At 41.0% G+C, this 21,564-nt stretch overlaps 1 protein-coding gene across 2 annotated transcripts in view; it reads right to left on the bottom strand.

The window, feature by feature from the left end:
- The window catches only part of LOC134205769 (uncharacterized), a 259,278-nt gene that overhangs the window by 19,887 nt on the left and 217,827 nt on the right, over nucleotides 1-21,564 (bottom strand). The window contains exon 1 of one of the 2 annotated variants that reach the window (XR_009978193.1): nucleotides 18,871-20,172. The exons of the other annotated variant lie outside the window; for it this stretch is intronic. The gene's annotated coding sequence lies outside the window, so the exon portion shown is untranslated. Of the gene's footprint in view, nucleotides 1-18,870; nucleotides 20,173-21,564 lie in introns of those variants that run through there. 2 annotated transcript variants of the gene reach the window in all.

Genomic DNA, 21,564 nt, shown 5'->3' with positions numbered 1-21,564 from the left:
ATGATGGTTCATATTAATGACAATTCTATTTTTGCTGATGAGCAATTTGGATTTCGCCATGGGCATTCAACCACCCATCAGTTATTAAGAGTTACGAACTTAATTCGGCTCAACAAATCTGAAGGATATTCGACTGGAGTTACTCTTCTTGATATAGAGAAAGCATTTGACGGTGTTTGGCATGAAGGTTTGATGGTAAGATGGATGAATTTTAATTTTCCTCTGTACATCATTAAACTGATCCAAAATTATTTATCAGATCGTTTCACTGCAGGTAAACTATCAGAATACTAAATCTGATAGATTACCTGTAAGGGCTGGTGTCCCCCAAGGCAGCATACTGGGGCCCATATTGTATAACATTTTTACTTTGACTTACCTGATTTACCACCAGGGTGTCTAAAATCTTTTTTTGCAGATGACACGGGCCCTTCAGCCAAATGGCGAAGCCTTCGTGTCATTTGTAGTAGATTGCAAACAAGTTTGGATATTTTCTCCACTTACTTGCAAAAATGGAAAATTTCTCCGAATGCTTCCAAAACTCAGCTTATAATTTTCCCACATAAGCTGAGAGCTTCTTATTTGAAACCTTCTAGCAGACATATTGTCACTATGAATAGGGTTCCAATTAATTACTCTAGCGAAGCTGAATATTTAGTACTTCTGCTAGATCAAAAATTAACTTTTAAAAATCACATTGAAGGCCTTTAAGCCAAATGTAACAAATATATTATGTGTCTATATCCACTTATAAACAGAAAATCAAAACTTTGTCTTAAGAACAAACTTTTGATTTACAAACAAATTTTAGACCTGCCATGTTGTATGCTGTGCCAATATGGACTAGTTGCTGCAATACCAGAAAGAAGGCACTCCAGAGGATTCAAAATAAAATTTTGAAAATGATTCTGAAGTTGCCTCCGTGGTATAGTACCAATGAACTTCATAGAATTTCTAATATTGAGACATTGCAACAAATGTCCAACAAAATAATTTCAATTTTAGATAAAAAATCGTTGCAATCTTCTATTGCAACGATTAACTCCTTGTACCCTTAGTATAAAATAGGTTAAGTTTAGTTTAAGTAGAAAACATTGTAATTCCTACATGGTTCAATTCAACCAGAGGAAAAATTCTAACTGCCAGAGGCAATTGAAATATATTAATAATAACTACAAATGTAACATAGCAAATAAGGATGATAGTGTTAAGAAAACATGGAACACCAGTCTAAGAGATGAATACATGTATTAGATAATTAGCAAATAAAACTAGTAAACAAAAAAAAAAATTCTAAGTGTTTTCCATTCAAAAAGACTTAGAAAATTTTGATCTGGGTACCGCGTTAATTCGAAAATCCGTGTAAAAAAACCGCGTTAGTTCGAAAATCCGTGTAAAAAAAACCTCGCAAAAAAAAAATCGTGTAAAAAAACCGTGTAAAAAAAGACCTGGGTGTAAACAATATATTTCTAACAAAATGTGTTATTTTTATGAAAAAATTGTAACCAAGTTTGATAGGTTTTTGTTTCAAGTAGTGTTATTTTTGATCGAAATTTAGATATTTTAACAACATCCTGCACCACGTTTCTAACAATTTTGTTATAAAAATTTTGTGTAACATAATAACATATGTTGATATAATTTTGATATGACCTTCTAGTCAGAATACCTCAATCTTAACAATCTAGTGAAAAGTTTTAAGGTTATTCTGAAAGCAACAGAATAAACGTGTTTCTAAGCAAAGGCTACTAAAATATAAAGCATAAAGATGCTATTAAAAATGAATGTTGACCTAAATGAGTTAATAGCTCATTGAATTAATAAAAACAATCTATATACATAAAAATGAATTTCTGTCTGTCTGACCCTTATAGACTCGGAAACTACTGAACCGATCGGCGTGAAAATTTACATGCAGAGGTTTTTGGGGTCGGGAAAGGTTCTTAAGATGGTTTGAGACCCCTCCCCCTTTTGGAAAGGGGGGCTCCCATACAAATGGAACACACTTTTCTGCTTAACTCGAGAACTAATCAGAGAATAAATCAATTTTAGGCGAAACAAAGTTCGTCGGGTCTGCTAGTAAAACAATAAAAATGAAGAATTGGAGCACACGCAGGATAGCAACAAAAAACGACGCAAATTAAGCATATTATAATTATTATAATAATGCCCTACATTTTCTGTAAATCTTGTTGCATCGATTGCAGTGAATGCCAACTTTATAGGAGGGGGGTCAGTGAAGTTTTTTTTTAACTTTGCAACATTTCCCCTCAATATTAATTACCATTAGCATTAGCATTGACCATTTCGTACAAAATCATAGGTGATACATCCTTGGACTATTGTATGAGAGTAGCATCAGTTTCATCCGTTACCACTGATATTGACTAATCACCATCTCTTAGATGGAAGCAATGCACTCTCCAACAGTCCAGATCTGTCCTGGCCTGGCTCAATATTAAATAATCAACATTTAAATTATTTAGTTTAAGTTACTGCAACTAGCGCTGATCTAAAGTTTTATAACTGGCAGGCTAACGTTGATCAATAAAATTACAATTACAATGCACATCGGTCCAGGTAGCAGACAAAATGGTAATAAGTATTTCAAGCAGAAAATAACAGAGATAGAAAAAAACTTTGTTCTACAAAGTTGTTTCTAACGGTACGGAACTTATTGGGGTTTTCATTAAAATTAGGGTGGATCACTTTAAAAAAATAAAAAATAAACCTTTTTTATTTGCAGAGATACGAGGATACAGTGTGCCGCAATGTTTTAGCTCAGCCAGTTTCCAAGAATTTTGCCAAAAAAATATTTCTCTAGCTCTTAAATTGACCGATTTAGAGCAATTTTCCCAAGTTAACTTAGGGTGGCCCAAGATGAATACAGTACTAGGTGCTCCAATCTTCCATATTTGTAGAAGCGAAGAAGGCGGGGGTGAAGAATTCATTTTCAGTGCAAAACGAAAACAAACCGGCTGGCTCTTCCATAATAAAATCCAAGATGGCTGAATCGTGAATTTGGCAGATTGGAACACCTAGTGGTGTATTCATCTTGGGGTGGCCCTTAAAAAAGCAGTTTTTGCTCTACTTTTTTGTTTTAAATTTCATTCTATCGGATGTATCTATGATTGGCGCAAACATTTTTTTAATCCATTTTCTCGACCTTATTCTACTACTTTCAGGCTTCATTTTAGGGTATAAAAATCAAGGGTATAGTTGAACTTAACCCCATATTGACGCATTGAAAAAAATTTTTTTTTCTTCCATGTCATACTTTGTGATATGGACACGCCACACCATTTTGTTGTAGAGCCTGAGCAGGAGCTAATAATATAATACATTAACAAATAATAATAAATAACAAAAATTAATAACAAAAATTAATATGCAAAATAATTTAGGCATAACAATAATAATATTCAAAGGATTTTCTGAAGGAACTTCCGGAGAAACTGCTGGAGGATTTTCAGGAGTAACATCACAAGGGATTCCCGGAGAAACTTAAGAAGAAATTCCTGTAAAAACTTCAAGATGAATTCCGAAGGGATTGTCTTGATAAATTTCTGAAGGATATTCCTGAGGCATTCCTGAAGAAATTTCTGAAGAAGCTTCCGGAGGAATTCTTTGTGGAGCTTCTGGATGAATTCTTGGAAGAACTTTTTGGGGTATTGCAGCAGAAATGTACTTCTGGAGGCATTCTTGAAGAATCTTTCGGCAACATCTTTGGAGAATCTTCCAGAGGAATTCTTGGAGAAATTTTCGAAACAATTCATGGAGGAACTTTCTAGAGATGATTCCCTTGAATCTAGAAAAAAATCTGGTTTTGATCCAATGGTTGAATAGATCAAGCCATAGAAGAATTCAAACTATTTTGCCGTTTGAAATAAATAAGATCGGTCATAGCCTTCCGGGCTGCAAAATGGTGGGTTGACATCAAGAAAGGAGCGCCCAACAGAGCTCTGGTCCCCACAAGTTCCTATCTCACGCTTCCACGGGATGTCCGATGATAAAAGACCGCCAGCTAAGGGTTGTATACTTAGCTGGTAGTGCAGCCTGGGCACTTTTGTCCTTCTGACATCAGCTAGAGTGAGATGGTACGTTTGGAGCGTTTGTTCACCAGAAGGTGTGGTTCAAACAGCGTCTACCTGGTATCCAAACCCAGCGGCTGATTCACGAAATGCTGTATATATTTTTGGCAACCGACCCGGCAACGAAATAAGGACTATGATTGGAAACTCGATACCAGGACCCTAAATGAACCTGGACGTGTGAGCCCTCTGGCTCGTGAACTGCAGAAGGTTGGAGTGAACGTGGGCGCTATTCAAATCAAGAAGTCCGATGGCCCAGATGCGGAGAACGTGAATTCTGAGCCGTGGACCCCACGACCAACACTGCATTAAAGTATAACATCTATCACAGCGGCGGCGGAAAAACAAAGCGTGGAGTTGGTTTCGTAATGATGGGAAAGCAGATAAAGCGAGTGATGCGATGGAAACCCATTAGCGAACGAATCTGTGTGTTCAAAGTTTACGCACCGGCAAACGATAAATCCGACGACGTAAAGGGTGCGTTTTGTGAATGTCTTTATAAAGCCTATGGAGAGTGCCCAAAGCAGTGGAGGTCAGAGAGTGACAGACGAGAAGAACGTTGCCAGAAGCCGGATGTTGGTGTCGGGTACCCGATCCAATACAGATCGGTACAAGGAAGCAAGACCAGACGAAAAATGAACCCATCACAAGAAGTAGAAAGAGGTGAAGTACAAGTTATTAGCGAGGCGCAGGAAAACATGGAGCAGAATAATATTCGGAGGTTTTATGAGACTGTTAGCGGCGTGCCATTAACGAGGAAGACAGTGCCGTCTCACGTCATGTGAAACGACCAAGAAGGGGATTTGCTGACTGATAAAACCGAAGTGGCTGCCAGGTAGAATCATCACTTCAAGACTTTGTTGAATAGTGGAAGTGACGGTGCATCGGTGAACAGAACAAATATTAGCAACGATGGACAAGCTGGGGAGTCGCCTACTCTTTAGATGAGGTTAGGAAGGCTATTAGAGAGCTGAAAAACAATAAGGCTGCGGGGAAAGACCAGCTCCCGGCTGAACTTCTAAAACACGGCAGTGAGCAGCTTTATGAAGTTCTGCACCATATTATATCGAATATATGGGAAGACGAGGAATTGCCTACTAGCTGGTTGATAGGCCTCATTTGCTTACTCTTTAAGAAAGGGCACAGACTGGAGTGCGCCAATTACCGAGGAATAACCCTCCTTAATTCGGCGTACGAAATCATGTCCCGTATTCTGTTCAACAGATTGAGACCGCTTGAAGAGTCCTTCAAGTCCCAGCAGGTTTTCGTAAGGGCCGACCAACGACGGATCGAATATTTACCCTGAGACAAATCCTTGATAAATTGCGGAGTTGAACTTGCAGACACATCATCTGTTCATTGATTTCAAGGTGGCGTACGATTCAGTGAAACGGAATGAATTGTGGCAAATTATGCTTGTGCATGGTATTCCGGCGAAACTGATACGGCTGATTCGTGTAACGTCTCGAATCTACTGTTCAATATAGCGCTCGAGGGAGCGATTAGGAGAGCTGGTGCGCAAAGAAGCGGCACCATTACCACAAGATCGCATATACTCCTTGGATTTGCGGACGATATCGATATCATCGTGATTGATCGCCGTGCCGTGGAAGAGGCTTTTGTGCCTTTCAAGAGGGAGACAGCGAGGATTGGACTCACGATCAATACCAGCAAAACGAATTACATGGTCGCTGGCAATCAACGTGGGTTCATTAGTGGTGGTGGTAGCGAAATGGTGTTGGATGGTGAAAAATTTGTAGTGGTAGAAGAATTTGTCTATCTTGGAACATTAGTGACGTGCGAAAATGATGTCACCCACGAGGTGAAAAGGCGTATTGCAGCAGTACGGATAGGGCTTATTACGGACTTCGTAATCAGCTTAAGTCCCGTAGTCTGCAAACGAAAACAAAACTCGCACTGTATACTACTCTGATTATTCCGGTGGCTTTACACGGCCATGAAACAAGAACGTTAAAGAGGGCTGATCGGAGAGCTTTCGGAGTGTTTGAGCGTAAGGTGCTGCGAACAATACTCGGCGGTAAACAGGAGAACGATATCTGGCGGCGCCGCATGAATCACGAATTGTACCAGGTGTATGAAGGGCTAGGTATTATTAAGCTTATTCAACACGGTAGAATACGGTGGGCTGGTCACGTTGTTCGTATGCTGGAAGAACGTCAAGCGAAGATAATATTTAGTAGAGAACCCGGAAAAGGCCGCAGGCTTCGTGGAAGGCCGCGTACACGATGGCTTTCCACGACTGGAAGCGAGTGGCCCAGGATCGAGTCCAGTGGAGAAGGATACTCCATTCGACGTAGGTTCATCGAAGAGCTGTAGCCCATCAAGTAAAATAATTATTAATTGAGAAGAGTTAAGGCTATGTACATCATTGTTCTCTTTATTGAACAGACTTTATTTTTTTGATATACTAATTACAAATTGTTATTGGTAACTTTGCATGATTGATATGTTCCAATTTCCTTTTCTCTATTTAAAACTTCATCTCATTTCACGAAATAATTCAAATAAGAATTGAAAGTGCCAGCTCAATAATTTCCGAATAGATATATGACTTATTTGCCACATTGGAAATGATTCTGATGATAGTTATTTTTAATTTTACGAATATATGAGGTGAACCGGTCTAGGGCCGAAAACCTCATTATTAAAGACAATAAATAAAAATAATTTTACGAACTAGCACTTTTAGACTTAGTTTAGTTTGAGTTAATTCAGAAAATAAGAAGTAGCAAAGAAACAGTTAGATTCAACAAAATAAGCAAACAGACTGAGAAGCGCGCTGGAAAAATGACTCGTTTATCATTCTAGGTCCCTTTTATGTGTTTTTATTCGAGAAGAATTATTAAAATATTGCACAGGTTGAAGAATTGATCACCTGACGCCTTTGTCCTACAAATAACATAACGTGATCTTCTCATGATATTTTAGAGCAAAATATTGATATTGTCGTCAGATCAAAATATTGATATTGTCCTCTTATTTCTTGTATCAATCATGTTCATAAAACATTTTGCTATCTAATTAACATTTGATATTATTGAGCTATTTTCGTCTACTAGGGAATACACCCGCCATTAAGCATTTTTGTTCGAGGTATCCCCTGGGACCAGCAAAGGTACCCCCAGGGGTACATGTACCCCAGGTTGAGAACCGCTGCCCTAGTGTAAATGTTTTCTATGCTTGAGATTTTTGACTTTTATGACTTTTGTAATATTTATATAATTTGGTATATAGAAGTCGCAGAATTTATAAATGATTAAAAACATTGTAATTTCTTTTCGCTGGCTTATTGATTGTCTTCAAGTACATATCTTCAAATAAGTAGATAAGTCTTCAAATATTTTGAAAAGTCCTCAAAATGTCCTAACGAAATGTTTTCACAGAGTCTTCAAATTGAAGACATGTCTTCAATCTGGCATCTCTGGATAAGAGTTACATGACACACACTTCCTGAGTTAACCTTCTCAGGTGTTTGGATGTAGATTTTCGTTTCCCTTCATAACCCATACCTCTTTCATTAAAGCCCTTCCAGCTATTCTAGAATAGTTTTCTTTGAACATAGTATAAGTGTACCAAATTTGTTGAATCGTTCTTAATCGTTCACTAAACAAAGAAATCAATACTCCTCTCCCTTCTCTTTTTCAATTACCCTTCCAAGCCCACTATTAACGTCTTTTTTATCAGATTTTGTTTTTTAATTCGGTGGGAATCGGTCAAGGGGTTCATAAGTTATGGATGACAACAATGTTGAGATAGGCCAAATTCTGTCTAAATTCAAATCTTCATAGCTTTGCGCGAAAACTTGACTAGTTTTCTGTCTTTATCTTAAATCCACCAGTGCAGCCAGCATTGCACAGTGGGCCACGTCGTGAAATTAGGAGGAAAAAATTATTTTCACCACAATGGATATATTTTAGAATCAAAGTGTCTCCAGCACTGTCGAAGCTTATTATTTAAGCTTTATTTTGAAGTTCGTTGCAATAGGGTGGCCAACTACATTTTGAGATAAAATTTTATACTTCTATATTTCTAATTTTAGCATTTTATGAAGATCTGAAAAGTTATTCCTAATTTAATTTTGAGGCACTTTGCTGAAGAAGCCATTGTTGTACGTCGTTTCTATAATTTATTATTATTATTTTAAACAATAATCTTAGGGTAACCCTACAAAATCATTATTTTGATTGTTACTTTCTAGTTTTTATTTTTATCGAAGTAACGTCTTCTACAAAGCATAAAAAATGCACGTATTGGTTACATAGCTGAGTGAATTCATTGGTGGATTACAGAGATATCACTGTTTTTCTTGAAGAAATTTTTGTTTTCTAATGCCCAGAGCTTTTGAATGGGAGAAAAGGGGGATCCATGTCTCCCTGGGTTAGACAGATGAAAGGGTAAGTATTGCTCTGCATATTTTGGTATTGGGGAATTTGAAAGAATTTGGGTTTTTCCATCATATAAAAAAACAGATTTTTGTACTTGAAAATCAAAATCATCAGTTCTAGAAATGTTATAAAACCGAAAATTCCGCCCAATTCGTCAAAAATCATCATTCCAGTTCGAGTCAGCAACACGTACGGACGTGTTTTTTGCTCGCGCATTTTTTCGAAGTGTTTTTTCTCGTTCTTTCGCTGTTTACGTTTTCGCTGGTCGCGTTGGCGTTATTTTCCCCGGACCCGTCATGGGAGACTCGGTGGCCGATTCGGTCGCTGGAAAAGTGCCTAAGCGCACTGCTCTTGGAGGCGCGGGTAACCCCTCCAAGCAGCTTTTGCAGAGCAACGTGTTCTCGCCGTTGCCGCTTGATGACGCCGGCAATCCGCCGAAAAAGATGAAGAAGCAGCAATCGCAGCTGCCGCAGGTGCAACCGGAGCGGAAGGAGAAGTGCCCGCCCGTGTTTGTGAAGGGCGATCCGCCGGATTTACGCCCAAAAATTCGCCAGCTGATCGCTAAGGGGCTGAAATGTACTTTTCGGCTCTGCAGCGAGGGCGTGAAAGTGATGCCGGCCAACAGGGACCATCATCAATCCGTCGTGGAGTTCCTCGAGGTACACAAGTATGAGTACTACACTCATGACCACCCCGGCACGAAGCCGCTCAAGGCTTTGCTGCGAGGACTTCACGACATGAAGGAGGAAGAGCTCCAAGCAGAGCTTGAAAGTTGCAGACTGAAGCCAGTAGCCGTCCACAAGATCGCTCGTCACGACAAGGCGAGGAAATATCGCGACCAGCTTTACCTGATCCATCTGGAGCACGGCTCCACTACCTGGAAGGACCTGAAGCTGGTTGGCGTTATAAATTACACCGTCGTTGACTGGGAGCGATATCGGCCAGTGCACCGCGATGTCACGCAATGCACCAACTGCTTCAATTTCGGGCACGGCACCAGGAACTGCCGCATGAAGCCGCGCTGCAACAAGTGTGGCGAACCCCATCCGACGGACGAGTGCGACAAAATGGAGGTGGCCGATCCCAAGTGCGCCAACTGTGGCGACAAACATCGGGCCACCACAAAGGGCTGCCCAAAGCGAGCCGAGTTCCTGGAAATCCGGAAGAAGGCTTCCACCAGGACCATTCCGAAGAAGAACCGTGTTCCTGTAATCAACGAGGTGAACTTTCCAGCCATCCCGGCTCCCCGTCGTGTGATTCCAATACTCCCACCGCTACAGCCGCACAAGCGACTGGCAGCGGCAGCTGCATCGGTCCAAACTCCAGCATCGTCGGCACCATCCACCAGCGATCCCCGCTGTACACTCCGGAGCAACTGATGCCGATCTTCGCGCAGCTCGCCACTCGACTGCGCGGCTGCAAAACCCGATTCGACCAGGTCTTCACACTTGGCATGTTCATCATTGAAAATGGCTGCTAGGGTGGGCCTGGTCAACTGGAACGCTTGCTCGCTAAAGAGCAAAACAATCGAGCTGAAGGATTTCCTTGAGGAGAAGGAAATAGACGTGGCGTTCATCACCGAAACGCACCTAAAACCGGAGGTGAACATCAACATCCCGGACTTCCGCATCGTGCGACTCGACCGGCCGACCAAGGGAGGTGGTGTGGCCATCGCTCTTCGCTACAACATCAACTGTCGTCTGCTTCCAAGCTTCCAGCTCAGTGTCATCGAGGCCATCGGTGTCGAAATCACCACTTCGGTCGGCACAATCGCGCTCATCGCGGCGTACTGTCCGACGCAAGCCAAAGCCGGCGATGGATCATCGGCTGCCCTTCGGAGGGACATCGTCAAGCTGACGCGGAGGCAAGGCCAGTATGTCATTGCCGGCGACTTGAATGCCAAACATCAAGCCTGGGGCAACAGTCGCGGCAATCGAAACGGCACCATCTGGAGCAACGACATGGAGGAAGGCCACTACACGATCCTGAGCCCGGATTCCCCACTCGGCTGAGTCGGTCCGGTGCCCACGCAACGCTCGACCTCTACGTAACAAACCTGAGTGACCACGTCTCGCAGCCGGTTGTATACCAGGAGCTCAGTTCGGATCACTATCCGGTGGTGGCGGAACTGGGCTCCTCGGTCAATCGGCACCAGCAGTTACGGCGGAACTACCACCGAGTAAACTGGCAGCGGTTCCAGCAGTGCGTCGATAACACCGTCGACTACGAGGTGCGTCCGGAGACGCCGGAAAGTATCGACCGCCAGCTGTGCGCTATCGAGGAGGCGATCACGGCGGCCCGAGAGCAACACGTACCGACGGCTCGGCAGGTAAGCAACTTCTTAAACATCGATACACTCACCAAAGATTTGATTCGATTGCGGAATGTCACTCGCAGGCAGTTTCAGCGTACTGGACTGCCTGAGCTTAAGGCACGCTGCAATCGAATCACAAAAATTATCAAGGCCAGAATGGTGGACCTCAAAAATAACGACTTCTCGAATAAGATCCGCACTCTCCCAGATTATGCTAAGCCGTTCTGGAAAATGACCAAAATTCTAAAATCCAAGCCTCGGCCCATTCCACCTTTGATCCCACTAGACAATAATGGCTCTAAGGATCGCTTGATAACTCCTGCAGAGAAGGTCGCTGAAATAGGTCGTCACTTCGTCAGCTCACACAATCTTGGGCAGAACATCGTCAGTCCACACGAAGCAGCCGTCAACGAGCATGCTAACAACATCCATTTGATTCCCAACGACTTCTCGGAGGAGTTGGAGATCTCAGCTGACGAATTGACGGCCTATATCAAATCGTCGAAGAACATGAATGCCCCAGGCTTCGACAGCATCCTGAATCTCGAGCTCAAACACATGAGTGCTCCGTTCTTTGAGCACCTCTCGCTGATCTTTAATCAGTGTCTCCGGCTTAGCTACTTCCCATCGTCCTGGAAGTCAGCGAAAGTCATCCCCATCCGGAAGCCTGGGAAGGATTCTTCCTCCCCAAAAGTTATCGACCCATCAGCCTTCTCTCAGGGTTATCCAAGCTATTCGAAAAGCTATTCATCATCGGTTACTTGAGTCTGCCGAAAATCTCAACATCTTGCTCGAGGAACAGTTTGGTTTCCGACGCGGTCGGTCAACTGTACACCAACTGACCCGAGTTACCAATGTCCTCAGACGGAACAAGTTTGTCTCGAAAACATCCGCCATGGCCTTACTCGATGTCGAGAAGGCATTTGAAAATGTATGGCATGATGGCCTGGTGTACAAACTACAACGCTACAATCTTCCCAGCTACCTGGTGAAAATCATCAACAATTACCTGTCGGCAAGGACATTCCGGGTCTCAATCAGCGGAGCGAGTTCCAATGCGCACAACATCGTCGCAGGCGTTCCCCAGGGCAGTATCCTCGGGCCCCTGCTTTTCAATCTGTTCCCCTCCGACATGCCAGAACCTCCAGAAGGCGGCATTCTGTCTCTGTTCGCAGATGACACATCCATCGTCTACAACGGTAGAGTGATCAGAGCGCTAGTGGCAAAACTCCAACGAGGCCTGGATGCCCTGACAGAGTACCTCACCAGCTGGAAGATCTGTATCAACGCGGCGAAGACCCAGGTCATCATTTTCCCCACTCCAAATCCCCTAAACTTGTTCCGCCTGGGGACTGTAAAATCATCCTCAATGGCACGACCGTGGAATGGGCCAATGAGGCCGGCTACCTGGCTTGACCCTCGACAGCAAGCTTATTTTCAGGCAACAGGTTGACAAAACGGTGACAAAGTGTAACGTCTTGTTGAAACTACTGTACCCTTTGATCAACCGCCGGTCGTCATTGTCCCTGAAAAATAAGCTTGCTGTCTACAAGCAAATCATCCTCCCTGTGATCGAATATGGCATGCCGGTCTGGGAGAGCTGCGCTAAAACCCACCACCTCAAACTTCAACGGGTCCAAAACAAATTCCTGAGGATGATCCTCAACACCTCCCAGGACAAGAACATCCGAGGTCCACCGTCTGGCCGGAATAAAAACCTTACATGAACGCTTTGGTGAGTGTAAAGAAAAGTTTAGGGTCCGTTGCTTGCATTCGGATCAGGCTCCAATTAGGGCGCTAGTTCCAATCTAGGTTATCAAATTTCTTATTGTAAATATTAGTAAGCATATGCGGTATTTCGAAAAATTTCGTTTCAGGTGGTTCGAAACGAAATTCCGCGGAATTTCGCGGAATTTGAGCATGGCGAAATCTGATTTCTTGATTTCGTTTCGTTCCGTAAAATTACAAAAATTTCGCTAGAAAAAACTAGCTTCTAACGAAATTTAACGGAATTCCGCGGAATTTCGAAACAAATTTAAACTCAAACCATACTTTATATTATCAAAAATTTTGGCTGCGCCGCTGGACAAAATCGTAAAGTTGTTTTCAAAACTTTAGGTTATACAATATTTTTATTAACGCTTACTACATAACCCCATTTTTAGTCGACAAATTCATATGTAGTTTTCTTCTATATGAATGCGGAAACGATCGTGTTGATGCTGCTCATGGGACCAGCTAGTGCAGTGTGCAATCGATCGTGTTGATGCTGATCACGCCAGCTAGTGTGAGAGAACGTAAAGTGATAAAACTTATGCGTGCATCAAAAAGCACATAATTTTTTAGTGCGGAATCGATCGTAATGTAGAAGATTATTAAACGCAGCACATTGATTTTGCGATGGATTGATTTGAAACACAGTTTTCGTCTTCTTGTTTTCAAAATAACTTCGTTTACAATAAATATTTTGTCGCTTACCAAGGGGTTTCACACGAATTACCTTCTAAACTAACCATAACGATTCCTTCCCGTAGCGCTCACGGAGATGCATTCCTCGGTAAGACGCGCGGCTACAAAGCAAGACCATGCTGAGGGTGGCTGGGTTCGATTCCCGGTGCCGGTCTAGGCAATTTTCGGATTGGAAATTGTCTCGACTTCCCTGGGCATAAAAGTATCATCGTGTTAGCCTCATGATATACGAATGCAAAAATGGTACCATGGCTTAGAAACCTCGCAGTTAATAACTGTGGAAGTGCTTAATGAACACTAAGCTGCGAGGCGGCTCTGTCCCAGTGTGGGGATGTAATGCCAATAAGAAGAAGAGTTATAATTATAATTGTTATAATTGACTATAAGCACGTGACCAGCATCATTATTGGAAACTCCGTAGCAAGTAGGTAAACAATAAGAATAACTTTTTTGTATCCCAAGAATATTATTAAATTGAGCTGTGCATATTTGCGGTTTCTCGGCCAATCATTATTAGCAACTACGATGTGTAAGTTAATCAAGCTAATTAGATCTTTTTGACTATGTGCACAATATGTAAGGAACATTGCAGATTTGTGGGCATTTCTAGATCTTCGCATGGAATCTGCAAAAAAACCAGAACGGGTTGAAAGATCATTAAAATTTCTGAAAGTTCTCATATACCAAGGACACACAGACAATAGCTCAGTTTGTCGAGCTGATTGTATATAAGACTATGAATCTGTGAATTTCAATCGGTAATACATATCTTCGTGCATTTTAGAAAGGTGCACAGGATTCTTCTAGTGAGCAAATGTATTCTATATATACAGTATATGTAGACGAAGAATAAGAAGGAATACATTTTGGCTGATACGATCTTTTCAAATGTTGGTCTAGTAATATCAATTCTCTATCTGCGTATACACCTGGCAGATGTGGATACATAATTGAGTATCCCACTAAATAAAAAAATTATAAATCTAAGCATTCATTTTCTAATTTTGACTAAGTCAGTTTTTAGTCCACGCTGACAAGATAATATGAAGTATGTTTCAGCATAATTACATAATTCTTAAGTGAACTAAGGTTTTAAACGAAATGTTAATCTGTATATGAAAAATCCCACAATTTCTTTATTTTTATATAGGGGGAGATCCCCCAGCGCCGGACACCTCCCAACACCGGACACTTCTCAAAACGATACTTGCAGAGGTCCTTCCACCATCTAATGTAGTGCAAAGGATAGCTTTTTCAAAGTCCTTTACCTGTATGAAAAATTTGATCTTTAGGTTGAAAGCTTTGTTCAAAATTTAGGATTTAAAAAAATGGTCAAAATTTTCTTGTATTACCTTTTGTTGCGGCGGTTTTCCTTGGCTTGATTGAAACTCTTTTGACAGCAGTGTCCATTACCAACAGCTTCAAAGCTGAAATTTATTTTCCATTAATAATTATTAAACCATATATATATATATATAAAAGTAACTTACAATCTAATTCCAATTCAATTAACAAACCACCGTATCCACCGCAACTACAATCCAATCTGATTCCCTCAGCATGACAGTGTTGCTAGTTTCACTGAACCTACCAACTCATCTTAACACTCCCACCCGTGAAGCTAGTAACAAACTGGTCTATTATACAATTCAAAACTTTCTATTTACCATAATAAAAAAACATTTTGACTATTGTTTCTAAACTTCTCCTCCAAATTATTCCCCTATCAGTCCCGCTCGGATCGAAAAGTATTCGTTTCACAAAACGATTCACAATTTGTCTCATAATTTTATGCGCGCCAAACAAACCGCTTTGCTTCGAATCGCACGCAAAATCGTTCTTAGCTTCTGCGTAAACGAATTCTGTGTTACCCTTACTCTGTGCGGTGGTGCACAAACAGATGTATTCATCCGAGCTCGTTCGATGATCGGGACGGCGCACAATTGTCGTCGCCGCATCACTACTGCTTTGCAGCGCTTGTCCTACCGATTCAGATTCGTTGTTTTTCTCTTCCGATACACGCAAACGTAATGCATTATCGAAATCGCCGTGTGATATAGTTTGATCGCTGACATGCTGTTCTTTCTTCACCGATTTTTCACAGATGTTTTGCTCACTATATTTGATTATTATTGCTGCCCTTCGTTCACTAAATTCTAAATCAATTTTCTCTGCAGCAGCCTTGTAATACTCATCTAATTCCTTTACTTTGCGCTCGTAATCCAACTGGATTCTTTTTTCATTTTCGGACTGTTGAGTCCGCCATGCTTTGTTTTGCTCCTCCAGCAGCTCGAGCTTCCTTCTCAGTTCGTCCATGGCGACTCCTTTCAAGTTGAGAGTTAGATTCTTTGAAGAATGTTGCGGCGGTTTTCCTTGGCTTGATTGAAACTCTTTTGACAGCAGTGTCCATTACCAACAGCTTCAAAGCTGAAATTTATTTTTCATTAATAATTATTAAACCATATATATATATAAAAGTAACTTACAATCTAGTTCCAATTCAATTAACAAACCACCGTATCCACCGCAACTACAATCCAATCTGATTCCCTCAGCATGACAGTGTTGCTAGTTTCACTGAACCTACCAACTCATCTTAACACGTTTCTTTAGAATGTTTGAATCAACAAGATCAAATTCGATCGGAAGAATTCTAATCATGTAGAGATGGTCAATATCAGCCATATTTTGAATAACGATCATGATTTGTTAGATATGTTATGTAATTGTGGTGCAAAGTCAATTTCGTCTATCCGGCAGCTGTTCCCCAGCTGTCCGGACAGTGAGATTCTTATGTAAGCAAATAGTAATTTTACACCAGTTTTGTTAAACTTACTTCAATTTAATTGCTTCTTTCACTATAGTACCAGGAAGCCACAGAAATAAGAAGAACAAAAATTTGAAGATGGCATTAAAAAAAGGTGAGAATTCGGAGTAGGAAGTAATAAATTTAGCTGGAGAGTCGAATAAGCTCTATTGACACAATATCCACAACTCAAAGCAGGCGAAAAATATTGCTATTCTAAATGATGTTTCTACTCATATAACAGCAACTTCGTTATATTTGAACATGATGCAAAAGTTTCCGGTACTAGGATACGCTTTTCTGAAAGGTAAAATTTTCCACCAAAATTCATCAATCAAATACGTTGCCGCAAAAAAAAAATTAATGATCATATTTTGTGTATACCAGTTAACATAATCCGTATTTTTAGTGAGATTTTCAATAAATGGCTTATGTGTCCGCCACTGGGGATCTCCCTCACTTACTGATATAAAACTGATATAAAATTGAGCAGATTCGGGAGCACACGCTCCACGATGAATTCCTTTGAAGCGGCACAAACGCTGGGGTATTGTCTTATCGCCAATGGTATCTACGGCGAGAATGTGGCGATTTATCACAGATTGTTATTGTAACTCTTTTGGTCGCAAAACAGTTATTCGACTTCGAAAAAGTGAAATCAGAATTGCGTACATAATGTAAAACCAATTTAAAAAAAATTTCGCGGAAAAAAAATGAAATTTCGTTTCGTTTCGAAAAACTTCGAATTAAATCAACCTTGATTTCGTATCGTTTCGAAGTCTCGAAAGAAATCTTTATTTCGTTTCGTTTCGATCCGAATCAACATAGACATTTTAAATTTCGTTTCGTTTCGTTTCGTTGGGGAAAAGTGTGTTTTCGCATACCCTTAAATATTAGTGTACATAGTAGTTAGGTTATCAAATTTAAAAAACACACCAGCGCCTCCTAAAGGCCGTCATGATATATCATATTAACACTTAAATAACAATGTAAACATAAAAATTTAAAATTGAAGTTGGAGGGCCAAGCCGGCCGAGCACTGTACATGTAAAAAATAATTGTAGAACAGAAAATGAAACAATAAAGAAGAATTTTACTACAATTACAATTCGTCAAAAACAAAATGTTTATAGTAATCATAATTTCCTTATATATTTCTCGCGCATCTTCACTTAATATACCGATTGGTAGAAAAAATATGTTCAATAATATCAATGCTTATCAACGTGACCACTTTACTGAATAGACCGTAATCGGAAGCGCCATAATCAGTATGATGGCGATTTGCCCATACTAATTCCCATGCAAATTTGAAACGGCTCGTGCTAAGTCAAGTTTTTATCAACTTTCACTCAAATTCGCGGAGGACACTCAAAACATGGGACAGAATTGAGTGATCGGTGTGGAGAAAAATCGAATTTTTGAACCACCCTAATATATAGGGGAAAAGACGGCTTTGGCAGGTTTTGTTCTATTATTGGCAGGGGGGTTTTTGTCGACCGAATTTTATGAAATTTAGCCACAATATTCTTTGATATGCAAAGAATGTTTTGAGCCAAATTTGAGCATAATCAGTCATAAAAACCCCCTGACAATAATAGAACAAAACCTAAAGCCGTCATTTCTATCTAGATAAAAAAATACGCTCGAAAAACCTAATTTTCTGTTCCACCTAGCGATTTTAAAGTAAAATCAATTGAACGAGTAATGTAAACAACTTACGGTCACGTTGATAAGCGTTGATATTATTGAAATTATGATTACTATAAACATTTCGTTTTTGACAAATTGGGCGGCATTTTCGGATTTATAACACTTCTAGAAAAGATGAATTTGATTTCCAAGTACAAAAATCAATTTTTTTAAATGATGGAAAAACCTTAAATTCCCTCAAATTCCCCAATACCAAAAATATGCAGAGTAATCCTTAGCCCTTCCTCTGTCTAACCCAGGAAGAAATGGATCTCCCTTTTCCCCCATTGAAAAATACAGGCATTTGAAAACAATGGATTTTTTCAAGAAAAACAGTGATATCTCTGCAATCCACCAATGAATTCACTGGGTTATGTAACCAAAACGTGCATTTTTTTATGCTCTAAAACTTTGTAGAAGATGTCGTTTTGATAAAAATTGAAACTAAGAAGTTACAATCAAAATATTGATTTTTTAGGGTCACCCTAACATAGTTACTTAAAATTATCATAACAAATGATACAAACGACGTACAACTATGGTTTTTTCAGCAAAATGCCTCAAAATTAAATAAGGAATAACTTTCCAGAACTTCGTACTATGCTGAAATTAGAAATATAGAAGTTAAAAATTTTATCTCAAAATATAGTGAAGCCACCCTATTGCAACAAACTTCAAAAAAAGTCTTAATAATAAGCTTTGACATTGCTGAAAACACTTTGTTCCTAAAATATTATCATCATGATGAAAATATTTTTCCTCCAAATCTCCGGCGTAGCCCAATGTGATTGGTCGGCAAATTAGTTTTAGTCTGGGGAGAGCATAAATCATGATGAAAATAAACGTGATAAATGCATTTTTCACATACCCTGGTAAAACCCGAAACAACTCCGGTGGTCGCGAACCGGTCTTAGATTAAAGATAAAGACTGAAAACTAGGAGAGTTTCTGTGTGCGATACTTCTGATTTTATCAAAATCCAATTATCTTGTTCAAAGTTATTACAGTTCAAATTTTGACAAAACTTTGCCTATCTTAACTTTTTGCGTAAACTCCGGTATATAGAGATTGATTTTGATAAAATGAAACTTACGCTATTATATGTAGACAGCAAAACCAACTTTCACAAAATGCATCATTGGACAATCAATCACCTTATCAATCACATTGCACCAAACTTGACAGAACAACCGTCAAACTGATTTGATTTGAATTGCAATTTCACAACACGATAAAATCGATACATAAAGCAGGCTTTAAAACTTGCCCATCAATCGCGGCACTCTTTTTTGTGCAAACACAAACACTTTTACCACCGATCGTTTCCACAGCTCCCCACAAAATCCTATTGCAGCAGAACCCGAAACTCCACCGTTGGCATTGAATTTCAATATTTTAGTTGAAGGCAACTCCCAACTCATCCGCTGTTTGTGCACCTCTCCACTATGGCATAGGCTGCCTACCTCGAACATGAAATTTCACATACGATAGATTCATTCCACACCTTTTCTTCGGAATTGACGACACAAACAATACACTGGCGGACAAAAGCCGGTTCCCCTTTTTGTACGAACCGAAACTGCTGTGCTTATTTTTATCATCCGCAGAATAGAATTTCGCCAAATCTGCTCGATCGAATAGAGTACATAAAGCCTGCGGGCCCGTCGACGACAACACTAAGTACTTCCTCTATACCCACATGCTCATTATTGAACAATCATTTATCGGACAATCAAATCGGTTGCCAATTTCCACTCAACGGCACATGCCTTGGCACGCCGTCACTTCGAAGTTCACAGTCCACAGATCGCACAATCCAGGCTAAAATTTATCGCCCTCGTGAACTCACTCTAACCAATCAAGAGCAAACAACTAGCTCAATCGACCTCGACCATTGCGTAATACAGAAAACATCCATCGCTGAAGAACGGTGAGTTTTGCGTCCGCACGGTTCTATCCACAGATACGGCCAACCCATTTCCGTCCGAAAAAAAATGCAGTTTGCAAATTACCACACTAACCGCAGACAGCGAATTGCCACTTGGCGAATCGGAACGACACCGACAGAACCGTTTGCGCCAATCGATCCCGCGACGATACACCACCGTCGTCGTCGTCCGTCCAACCGAGAATGATATCACGCGACCGACCTTATACCGGTAAGACTGGAGAGCCACCGCCCGCTTCAAAGGTCCCGAACGAACTGCGTGCGGTGCGACCACCACCGTGCCGTCATCGTAGGTCGGGGACAGGATCGGAACGGCAGTCGTCGTCGCGCAGCATGTTGTTCTATAGGCTTGGCCCTTCGGCTGATGGGAACCGCTTCGGTGCAAAAAGAACGGTCGGCCGGCGTAGGGCACTCACCTGAGTGGAAGCGGACGGCTGCAGCCGTATCCTTCCGATAGTCCCCACTGGGAAGGAGTTCCCAAACTGTTTGATTAAAGTAGAACTGCTGTTGGATATCGTAGAGGAACAACGGAATGCTGTTGAAAGTGTTTAACACTTTGGGGTTTGTTTAAATTTCAGAGACAAGAAAAGGGTAATGGAGAAAAGATAAAATGAAGTTCCTAAATCTAACGCAAATAGACTCAAAAGTTCTTTTTTGAAAACCAATAAATGGATCATTTACGTGCCAATTGTCATTGAAATTTTTCGCATTTCACGTTGATGATTGATTAGAATGGATTCGTTTCGTCGAGCACCTCTAATGAAACTCACCGATAGACACCAAGCAACCATCATCATCCTACATTCTATTCTAACAGTCATCTACTGCGTGCTGCCTAGGCGACGACAAAAGACCAAACAAAACAATTCCCGCGTTCCGCCACTGGCTCACCCTCATTGGTTTGATATGACACTGATTGGGAGTGTCGATGAGAGCCTCGTTTTTAGATCACTTTCGAAAGGTACTCGCTTCCGAACAGCACTCCGTTGCTTCCGTTCTAAACCCGGCAGAAACCGATCCCAGTCGAAGTGATGGTCTGATGGGCACCACACGGCTCCACCCGTGTGCCAGACCAGATTGTCTCGCAATACGATACTTTCGTTGGGTTGGGTTGGCTGTGCAGCATGAGCTGAGCTATCCCAACAAAAACCCGGCCTGCATCAGCGCGCACGCAGCACATGGCGGATTGCGGAGAACCGAGAACGAAGCAGGCGAGCAAAACAAAAATGCTACGATAAGCGAGTGCGCACAGCTCCTCGCCTCTATATGGCATCGTGCTGCTGCTGCTGATGATGATGATGGATTCCAAGTTTTCTTTTGGTTGCGAAGGAAAATGGAAAATCAAACTAGCGTGTCAGTGGGTGAGGGAAAGTGGTCTGAAAAGCACCAGTTGGTGATGTTTCTGACAGGAAAATCTAATTTTGTGCACCCTGATTTGCTCTCAACAACGGCGCTGGAATATGGTTGATTTTCATTTTTAAAAGACAATAAGAATAATAAACTGGTTCTCTTTCATCTGTACTAAATTACGATCTACTCTACGACGGATGAACCTAATTTGTAGTTCGAAGTCACATCGAATAGCGATTTGTAGTTTCACCGTTTTTACTTTTAGAATTCAACTGACCGATACCCTATTTGCTGATTTCAATAAAACTAGCACCGATACTTGATTGTTTTATTAGCTCACAAGATTATTTATTTATTACCAGACTAAGGCCGGAGTGGCCTGTGCAATACTGCACTTCGCCAACCACGCAGTCTGCGGAGGGTCCGCAAATCGTCCTCCACCTGATCGATCCACCTTGCCCGCTGTGCACCTTGCCTTCTTGTTTCTGT

Source organism: Armigeres subalbatus, chromosome 1 (genome assembly GCF_024139115.2).
Source record: "Armigeres subalbatus isolate Guangzhou_Male chromosome 1, GZ_Asu_2, whole genome shotgun sequence".
NCBI lineage: Eukaryota > Metazoa > Arthropoda > Insecta > Diptera > Culicidae > Armigeres > Armigeres subalbatus.
The sequence above is the reverse complement of the archived record's forward strand: the minus strand, read 5'-3'. Positions and strand labels throughout refer to the sequence as shown.